The sequence below is a fragment of the Tetrao urogallus genome (assembly GCF_951394365.1).
Source record: "Tetrao urogallus genome assembly, chromosome: 12".
Taxonomy (NCBI): Eukaryota; Metazoa; Chordata; class Aves; order Galliformes; family Phasianidae; genus Tetrao; species Tetrao urogallus.
The window spans coordinates 7,722,069-7,732,121 of NC_136825.1; positions in this window are offsets into that span (position 1 = coordinate 7,722,069).

Sequence of the window (10,053 nt, forward strand, 5' to 3'; positions counted from 1 at the left end):
CATATGGAAATAATGAATTATATTTATATTTATTGAATTATTAATATTAATGAAATATTAAGTAATGTGAGTAGTTGGTAACTGCCACCTTATAAAATGTCCTGAGTTGCTGTTTATGGCACTCATTTGGAAGCTGAAAGACAGAGAATCGTATTCTTTCATGATCCTTCCAAAAAGACTTAGCCTAAGATGCAAGATGACTGTAGAAATACCTAATTTATATCTAAGCCTTCTTAGGAGCTTAGATATAAGCTTCAGATATAAGCCGTTAAGCTGTAGATTTAGATATGTCAGATACCAAGATACTTGCTTATCAAGAACAGAATATTCCTGCATGTGCCTAGAAAAAGGCCTTGTGATGACCAGCAGATTCTCATGCCAAAAATAACTACCTATGTGTTTCAAGACAGGACTAAGAGCACCTATGTTTTGGATGTGGGTCCCTGGAGCCACATCTGAAGATCGAATCACCGAAGCTGAGAACAGCACTAACTGTCAATTCTTCTGTCTTTGTTCTGGTAATGATAAATGCCTTTGATAATATAGCAATTGATGTGGTTATTTACTTCTGCTTTCCCTATGATTTAAATTACCAGGATTACATTGATTTTTTACTTTCTAATAATTTTTAAAGCACAAGGTCAGAATGAATATTTTAAGCAGAAATTGCATAATACAGAGAAACCTCAACTAAGGTCTACACTTCCATCAGCAAACAATCTTAAAGGCTGCTTTGACTTACCACAGGGTTTTCCAACGTATTTTCTTTCAATCCTTACAAAGCAGCCAATTTTTACTAGGTCACTGTAATGTTTTGTTTCAGCTTTCAGTGTAAGTCACTTTATTCTGCTGCGAGATACTATAAAACATGGAATATTATATTCATACAGGCATATGTATAAATATATGCTACCATCTTCTTCAGAACAGAATCATTTTTCACAAGAAGTAAAAAGAGATGGTATTTGTAGCAAAGGAAATGTGAATATAGGGAAAAGCTTCAACCTGTATCACAACCTGTAACTCCAGCAACAAATAAACATCTCACTAGTAATCAGCCCACTCATCTTGGGAAACATTTCAAATTCTGAGCAGTCATGTCCTCTCATACACATCCCTTGGCAAACACCCAGCACTGGGAAATAGTTTTATAAATAATGTTTTCATAAGTAAGGAATTAAATAGTTGTTTTTTATTTCCTCAAAAAAAGTTGCTTTTTGTTTTCACTTTATTGGAAACTGATATAATCTCAATTACAACACCATAATAACACCAGCATGGTGAATTAAATGAAAGTCACAAATTTCAACATGAATATAATCTGGCACTAAGGGATGAGTTTCTAAGTTTTCTTTCTTAAGCTTCCTTAATATTTATTAAGGACAGCATTTGGTGTATGCATTTCATTTGTCACTATTGTTTCATGATGCCACACTATAGATGACTCATAACAGCATGAGAGAGAGGAGAAAGAAAACAATCTCCATTATTTTGGCCAGAAACATGATTTTAAAATTCAATTACTGGGATACAGCATGCGTCTGCAAACTGTGGAACATTAGGCAGGCCTGTACTTTTAGAGTTTATTTTGTATCTCTGTTTTGTTAAGAGATAAAGTAGAATGTAAAGAACTTGAAAACTAATATTTAACCTGTTTTAGAAGTGGCTTGAGTATGAGAAGCCTTTTAACACTAATTATTATAGTAGCTTTTTATGATAGTCAATTCTAAAAGGAAACAACTTTTCTTTTTTCCCAGTTTTGCAAAGAAAAAAACAAAGAACAAACTGAATCTCCTATCATATTGTTTCAAAAGGAGTTTGCTATGGAATGTCCTTTCAGCCAAGCAGCCGTCAATGCCATGCCCAGCACACCTACCTGCAGTGGACAAGTATGCTTACTATAGGGAGCTAGAGTGGTACTTGTAACACAGCAGCTACAAGTGCTTGTGCTCCTAGGTTGTTAAACAGGGCCTAGATGCTCCAAACAGAAGTGAGGTAGGAAGGCACACCTAGACAGCTGTGCATTCTATAACTTGCTGCTATGAAATGCTAAGTAAACTCCTCACATTAATAGATTTTGGAAGCGTTTGACAATTAAACACTCTGATAATTATTCTTCATTAACATTTCATCATGATCTCAACAATGAAAATAAGTAAACATATGTGGCCATTATTCCCAAACTTCTCAGTACCATTATGTAAAGCAGTAAGCACTTTATAAAGATGCTTAACAATAACGGAAGAGTCAAGCTGACACATATCCTGCTTATTATCAGCTGTTCAAATATGAAGTATTGGAAACAAAACATTAATCACACATCCATGCTGAATTTAGTAATGCGGATTTAAAACAAAGATTGCTTGCTACATTTTGTTTTTATCCTCTGCTTATACGTACAGAAAGGGTGCAATAAGGCTATGTGTCCTCAGATTCTATCTGAACAGTATCTGGGCAAAAAAAAATAAAAGTCACCATGTTTGTTTATGGCAATTACTTCTGTTTCGAGTTACCCTGGGAAAGCGTTCCATGCTAGAAATACCAGCTGAGCTCCAGGGGAAGTGCTCTGCTTCGGAGAGGCAATGACAGCACGAGTTGCAGGCTGGAAGACCTTCTGGCCGCTCTCCTTCTCCCTGCCTGAAGGTAGTCTGTCTGTTCACTTATACAGAGGTCGTCACAGCAGTAAGGCCCATGTCTCCTATCATCATCAGAGAAGTTAAGAAAATAAAACTGCAGAGCTCCACTGAAGCCTGTAGAACTATTTAGTTCCAAAAAGCCTCAGCCTGGCTTTCTGCAGTGCTTTCTTCCTAAAAGGTAAGGAGCACAAGATGCTCTTAAGCTATAGTTAAACTAAACTGCATTAAAAGTGAAGACAAGAAAGAAGTATTTTTCTTCTTTTTTTTTCTTCACCAAAACATTCTACTCAAGGCCTTTCAAATATTTTAATGTAACTCAGCTGCTGAGCACTAATAGTCTCCAATTTCTTCAAGAAGAAAATAAAGAAAAACAGCTAAATAATTTATAAAGTGTTTCCTTTTTTCCTGTGGACACCACTGAGGAACAAATAGCTCATCGCCAGTTAAGCATGGAACATAGACCTGAGGCTGCAATGCTGCTCTGCTCAGTGTCCACACATTCTCTCCAGGCAGTGCTTCTATTCAGACACTGCACAACCTCACACATAGAGCGACCTGTCAGAACAATTTACTGTGAATGTCTCTTGTCTTTTTTGAAGTTATGATCTGAGAGAAATCCTCACTATTTCTGCATACAGATTATATTCCTCAGCGCTAGCAAGCTGAATCTCAGACCAAATTGCAACATGCAGATTTTCTTTGTCGTTGTTCAGAACTGCACAACATGTAGTTTTGAAATCCTACATTTTCCATAGAAATCTGTAAAAATCCAACCCTGCTTCCCACTTCCTTAGAAGAAAGAATGGATACCACGTGTGAACTAAGTAAACTCAGTTTTTCACAGCAGGCAGAGTTACTTTAACAGATTTTAGTTACATACAAATTAGCGTTTGCAATTTTGGTACTGAAAATTATGAGGGATGACGGGAACACTAGCCAACACACAAGAACAAATCACATCAGAAGCACGCATGAACACAATGGAACCCAACATGCTATCTGTATAGCTTGATGAGTCAAGGTATGCAGGAATGAGAAACGTTAAAACAGTATCAAGTCTGCACCTGGAAGAACTTCATGCATAGTGTTCGTATGGAAATACAATAATTCTCCCTAAAAAGTTGGTAGAAGAAGCACTTTTAGCTATAAGGATAATACATTTGTTTTTTTTATTTACAGTTGTTAATTATTTTTTGAAATGTAAAGTTAGCAAGTTTCAATTTTATTGTAAGAGGGGAGATTCAGATTTCATATAAGAAAGAAGTTTTTCACTATAAGGGTAGTGCGGCACAGGCACAGATTGTCCAGAAAGGTGGTGGAAGCCTCATCCTTGGGAACATTCAAGGTCAGACTGAACCAGGCTCTGAGCACCTGATGGAGCTGTGGGTGTCCCTGTTCACTGCAGAGGAGCTGAATTAGATGGCCTTTAAATGCTTCCTCTTCAATTCAATTGGTTCTGAGATTCTCTGCAAGAGAAGTCTGTTCTTTTGACACTAGAAAACACAATCCATCATTACTCTGAATGGAAATGAGCTATTCAACTAATTAAGGATTCATCCATCATAAGACTGAAAAATAATAAAACAATATACACAGACTATGGTGCAGAGGAGAGCCAGAGTAATGCCTGCCCCCCAGGGCAGCAATTCCAGCATAGTTCTGCGTCCTCACACTGAGACCACAGAATGCAGGGACTCAAATGCAGCACGGCACTGAGGAGAAGTGGTGGTAGCCCTAAGGTTAATCCAAAAAGTCAGTCTGCTCTACAAAACTTCACACACAAATCTGAATGACTGCTTATAGATGACTAACAGATAAAAATAAGGAGCCAGCAATGACTAGTTTAATGACAAGATCAGTCGCGGAAGTGAAGTCTAGCCAATTTTAATTTTTTTTTAATATATTTACAGCTAAAATAATCCCAAACATTCATGTTGACTTCCTGTGCGCTATTAAGTGACCATATGCCAAATTATAATAGACTAAACAATTTTTCTTGATTTGTCTAGGCTGTAACTTCTGGATGATACATTAAAATATCAATTGTTCCCAGGACTACATTTGGCAGAAAGCAGACAAGAACACAGTGAAGCAATATAATAATGGATGATTCGTTCTGAAATGTTTTGCAAGAGTTTCAAGTAAATAGAGCAAACTCCCAGTCCAAATGAGATTTCAACTGTAATTAGAATTAGCTGAAAAGTTGAACGATTCATTTTAAAATAATTTTATTGTCCAATGAATAAATTAATATTTTTTTATTGATAGAATAAATATTGGATCCTCTTAGTTCTGTAGCTCTCAAAATGCCTGAGATCTGGACAGAAGGACGGAGCACAGCTGGCTGATCCACCACTGTCCATGGCACTGAGGGACCTGGAGGGACCTGCTACACCTCCGTGTAACCAGCTGTAGCAAAGCCAGCAAGAACCTGGACATTTATCTCTGTTTTGGACAGAGCATTCTGAGCAGGCTTGATACTCGCAATCCATGGTTTCACTGAAATGATTAGCTCTCTCTTACTTGAATGTGGAAATCAGGGTCACAAAAAATGAGCAGCTCCCATGAAAAGAAGGTGGGAAGAAGATTTCCAGATCAAATAATCAGTTGAGTTCCACTGAGCCCACACTGGTTAATCTTTAGGGCATAGCATGATTTAACTACTTTAGGAGTTTTTAATAAAACACATGAATTGAGGGAAGTGGACTAGTTCTGTTTCCCAGCATTTTTCTGTCTCATGTTCACATGCACTGCTGAATGTACGCTGACTGGTATGTGTAGCAGAGTGCATACACAAATGCAGAATTTCAATATGCCATGTATTTTTACACCCTTGTAGACTGCTGCATTCCAATATCTGATCTTAAGGAATTTCAAGAAATCCTACCAATTAATATGAAAATATTTTTGAGTGAAGCCGATTCTTGATGCAGAAAGTTATCTAACAAGTCTCATACATCTTCACAGCCTAATATTTTTTGTTGTTGTTGTTGTTGGTTTTTTTTTTTTTTTTCCCCATTTAACAATTAAACAGAACTTTGTTTCCCTCCTTGACTCCTGTCAAGAAAATGGTACACAGAGGCGTAGCATTAGTCCGGTCTCTTTTGATTATGAAACAAGATAAAACACCGAGAATCAATAACCTCATCATTTAACTTAATCTTATCAATTACTTTTTGATTTTAAGTTGTAATATATTATCAAACCAACTGCTGAATATTTCTTTTAGCTTAGACAACCTCACTGTAAAAAAATGTGGTAGAAAGAAGACACCATTTTATTTACTTGAAATAGTATAACGCAAAGTATCAAATCTCTACACAGCACACCTAGCCCACACCACACATATGGAAAAGCCAGTTAGGAAAGCAAGTATTTCTGTCCTGAAAAATGCCAATCTCTTTCTGAGAGATCCTAGATACCCTGAATCTGAACAAGATTAGAATCAGGGTTATTGCAATTTTCCACTGGAACCAGAGTACGCTTCGTCTTTCCTTCCCAGAGCTACCTATATGATATGCAGAAAAGTGCAATACAAGCGTATCATCATTTGTAAGGTCTGCTTTAAATGCAATGAGCTGATCCAGAGGACAAGACTACACTGGCTGGGTTTTAAGTTTTAGCTGCACTACAGTAGCAGGATAGCTCTGTGCACATCATTCCAGCTGGGAAATCATTCCATCAGAATATGGATATTTGCTTCCTCCTGTGAACCCCTTCTCCCCTGGCAGCCATGAGACTTATAGCTCTATTCATTTATCAAGAGATCCTCCTCTAAGCACTAGAATCATTTTCCTTACTTATCACATAAAAAATTGGAAAATGAAAAATTAAAGGCCTCCTAACCCAGCAATCTGACTTCATGAATATGACTAATCCCATGAGATTAGTCATATATATAATTATCAATTAGGAGTCAAGCATTGAAAGTCAGTATCCAGTAGTCTAATGTAAAACGTTTTGTTTAAGAGACAAAAGCTCTGATCTCTGATACACTAAAAGATTTTCATGCTATGTATGTAAGTGGTAAATCTCATTTCTCCCAGTGTGTAATTCTAAAGCAGACTGCCAGCAACTGACTCCCTGTGAGCCCTACTGAGGGACTGAATCTCTCTTTGTGTTGAAGTGTATTTCAGGTCTCACTGGAGCAAACAGAAAATAACCCTCATCTGAATGCAAAGTGATATAAAGTCTTTTGCGTCGTTCATGAAACAGACCTGGTCTTATGAGGCAAAAGTAGTCCAAAAGGGACATTTTTCATCTTTAAAGGCATTTTGGAAAAAAAATCTGCTAGTTATTATGGTGAATAATGGAAACCCCCACACCTGCCCTGTTTATATTACACTGTCTTGCATAGGAGCATAATGCAGTTATAAAGGATTATCAGCCAAGCTTGCATTTTTGCAGATAGTCTTATACATAATTTTCTATATGGTCTGCAAACAGCCACAATTCCTCTATAGTAAGATTTGCATGTTCTAAATATTAATAAAATCTTAGAAGAACTGGTGATTTTCACCTTTAGCAATAAAAGGTACTTTAAAATGCTAACTAAGCTTTGTAGAATCCTATTCTGAGTTCTGTAGAATTCTATGCAAAGGAATCTTAATCCTTTGCAGTTTTAAATTATGTTTTATAGCACTGTATTGGATTACTAAAACATTTAAAGCCAATAATCCCCAGCTGCTCCAAAAGAATAGTTTCTGAAATGTAGCCATATTTTTCTGTAGCAGCTTTGAGACTCAGTATTAGGAAACCACAGACAAAGAACTACAAAATGATAGTTCTTTTAAAACATTTTGCTGGAAAGAAAAAAAATAACTTCTTGATGACGTGATATATCCTTCAGTATCTACCTCTGCAATCATCATGGAAGGAAAGTATTTTCACTAGACTTGATTTAATTTGTAATCATTCAAGAACAGTGAAATTGCCATTTGGTGTTCCTCATACAAAGCAGTAGAAAGTAGGAGACAACTTAGTACATTATGAAGCGAATGACATAGAAATAAGCCTGAGAGAGTGATATTAAAAGGTTTGGGAAATGAAAAATGGCTGCAAACAGAGTTTTACGTTTACTTGCTGCCCTGGGGAGATCAACTTAAGATAAATGTGACAGAGACAGTCTGCTTTTAAGCATAAACTACAGGAAAACAACCAGCGTAAGAAAGGTAGTTATATTAAAGAACATGGTGATTGATAGAGTCATTTGAAGTAATGACTGAGCTCTTGGCAGAGTTTATTTTAAATAGTAATTACATTCTTGTGCATCTCAGTCAAAATTCTCTTAATTCAACACCTGCTATAGCTGCAGCCTATGTCCACGCTTGTTTCAGTGTAGTTCCCTATTTATGGAAGTGCTTATTAAAGACACCTCAAGGAAGAAATAATGACATCTAACATCAACTTACTCCCAACTATTAATACTGTGCTCACACTGTAAGCCAACCCTGAATATTTATTTTTCTCTAGGAACTTGCAAATAACACTTGTATTGTGACTAAATCTTTTTGGTGCATAACAAAAATAGGACAGACATTCAAGACTAAATGATGATAACCAAGAAACTTGCAAAAACTAATGACTACAGGCAGGCCTATCCAGCAACCAAACCAAACCAACTCAAACTACAACAAATGATTAATTTCTCTTCTGTTCTACAACCTCCTCCTGAAGGGCTAACAATCTCCATGCAGTCAGAAATCTAAACAGAATCTGTAGTGTTGTACTTACAGCTTTATTCTGAGGCAGCTTCAGTGCTGCTGAAATGCCGGACTATTATAGCATGTTCTCTGGTTTTTATGTAACAGAAGTCAATACTAAGGAACATGAAAGCTGCACAACAGAACAGCATTCTCTACATTTCATAGTGCCAAAGCATTTTCATTATTCTGTTAAAAGTCCTGCTAAGTGGTGAAACCACCTACCCAAAGTGGGTATTGCACAGTTTTCACATACCCCATACACAAGTGGAAGCACGTGCAGTACACAGAAATAACTTACAGTTGAGTTTCCTGTATAATTTTATTTCTATAGAATAACAGAATATTTTAAAAATTATTTTCCTTCAAATAAAAGTATTATAGCTTGTGCCAGAAATAAAACATCTGAATGGGGAATACATTATTCTGCTAATCTTTAATCGGTTTGTTCACCAAAGAAAGCTTCCTTCTTGTAAAATGTTTTGCCACTTTGAATATAATTCTCCTAGACTACTTGATCTCCCTGCTCCCCTTCAATGTGATCTCCCTCAAGTAGGGAAGCTTCAGAGAAAAGATCACCACTTCAGAAGCACATGTAAACCACCTTGAAAAGACAGTAGTTTGCTTATGCCTAGCAAGCAGAGTGACTCTCATTTAGAGAGGCTCAAGTAATTAGATTCTCTGTAACTCTTATCTTTATAAAACTTGACAAGTTAGTGAATTACCTAGAGTCTCTTTCATTTTCAAATACATTTGATAAAGAAAGAAATGTGACAGCTAAATTTTTAATCAAATTCTCCTTCGTAGCTTTCTTGGAAGGAAGGGTTCACATCCTTCAGCCAGGCACATATATAAGGTTCTCTCTGATCATCTGCTTAACTGTTCCAGTTTAAATTTCTTCCATAAAGAGCCACCTCGAGATACTTTGAATGAACAACTGAATTAGTAATTATTTTTTTCATAGACAGGGAGTATGAAGAGACTATTCTGACTCAACAGCATGGGACAATAACAACTGAATATTCAAACCCATTCCTAAGGCAGTGTCAGCAGCTCTATTAAAGGAGACCATTGCTTTTTAGGTACAAAATGAGACACTAAAGCAGAAAGAATCCAAACTGTAAATTTAGCCAATTATTTTAAATCCATTAAATCACAAGAAAATAATTCAAACAACATCTTCATGAGTGTTTTCTGAGATGTCTTGTTGTATGTAGTCAGTACAGAATATTTCTACTTAAAAACAGCACACACACAGAAGCAAAATAATACCTGCATTAGGTACAACTTTCCCTTTGGCTCCCTGTGCATCACAATCTGCTCTCAGCATAAATCAAAGGAACCATTAGTATTTTCAGTGCTCCAAGTGACACAATCCAGTGTTGTAAGGACTAAAACATAATTCCTGGTATTATTAAGGAAAAAGGAAAGGAGAAAAAAAAAAAAAAAAAAAAGGCAATAAGGTGCTAAGGTGCTACAGGTTAGAAGCTAAGCATATAAATAACTCAAAATAAGACAAGCTTGCTAGCTTGCAATTAAAACTTGTTTTTCATGCAAGTGATATATTTACCAAAAAAAAAAAAAGGCAAATGATTCAGTATATTTGGCATGAACATAATTTGTTCTATGTCAAACCAGTTCAATTGTATATTTCTAACTGATTATATGAAACACTAATACATCCCAGAGATTGTGGATTGGAATTATTTGTAACC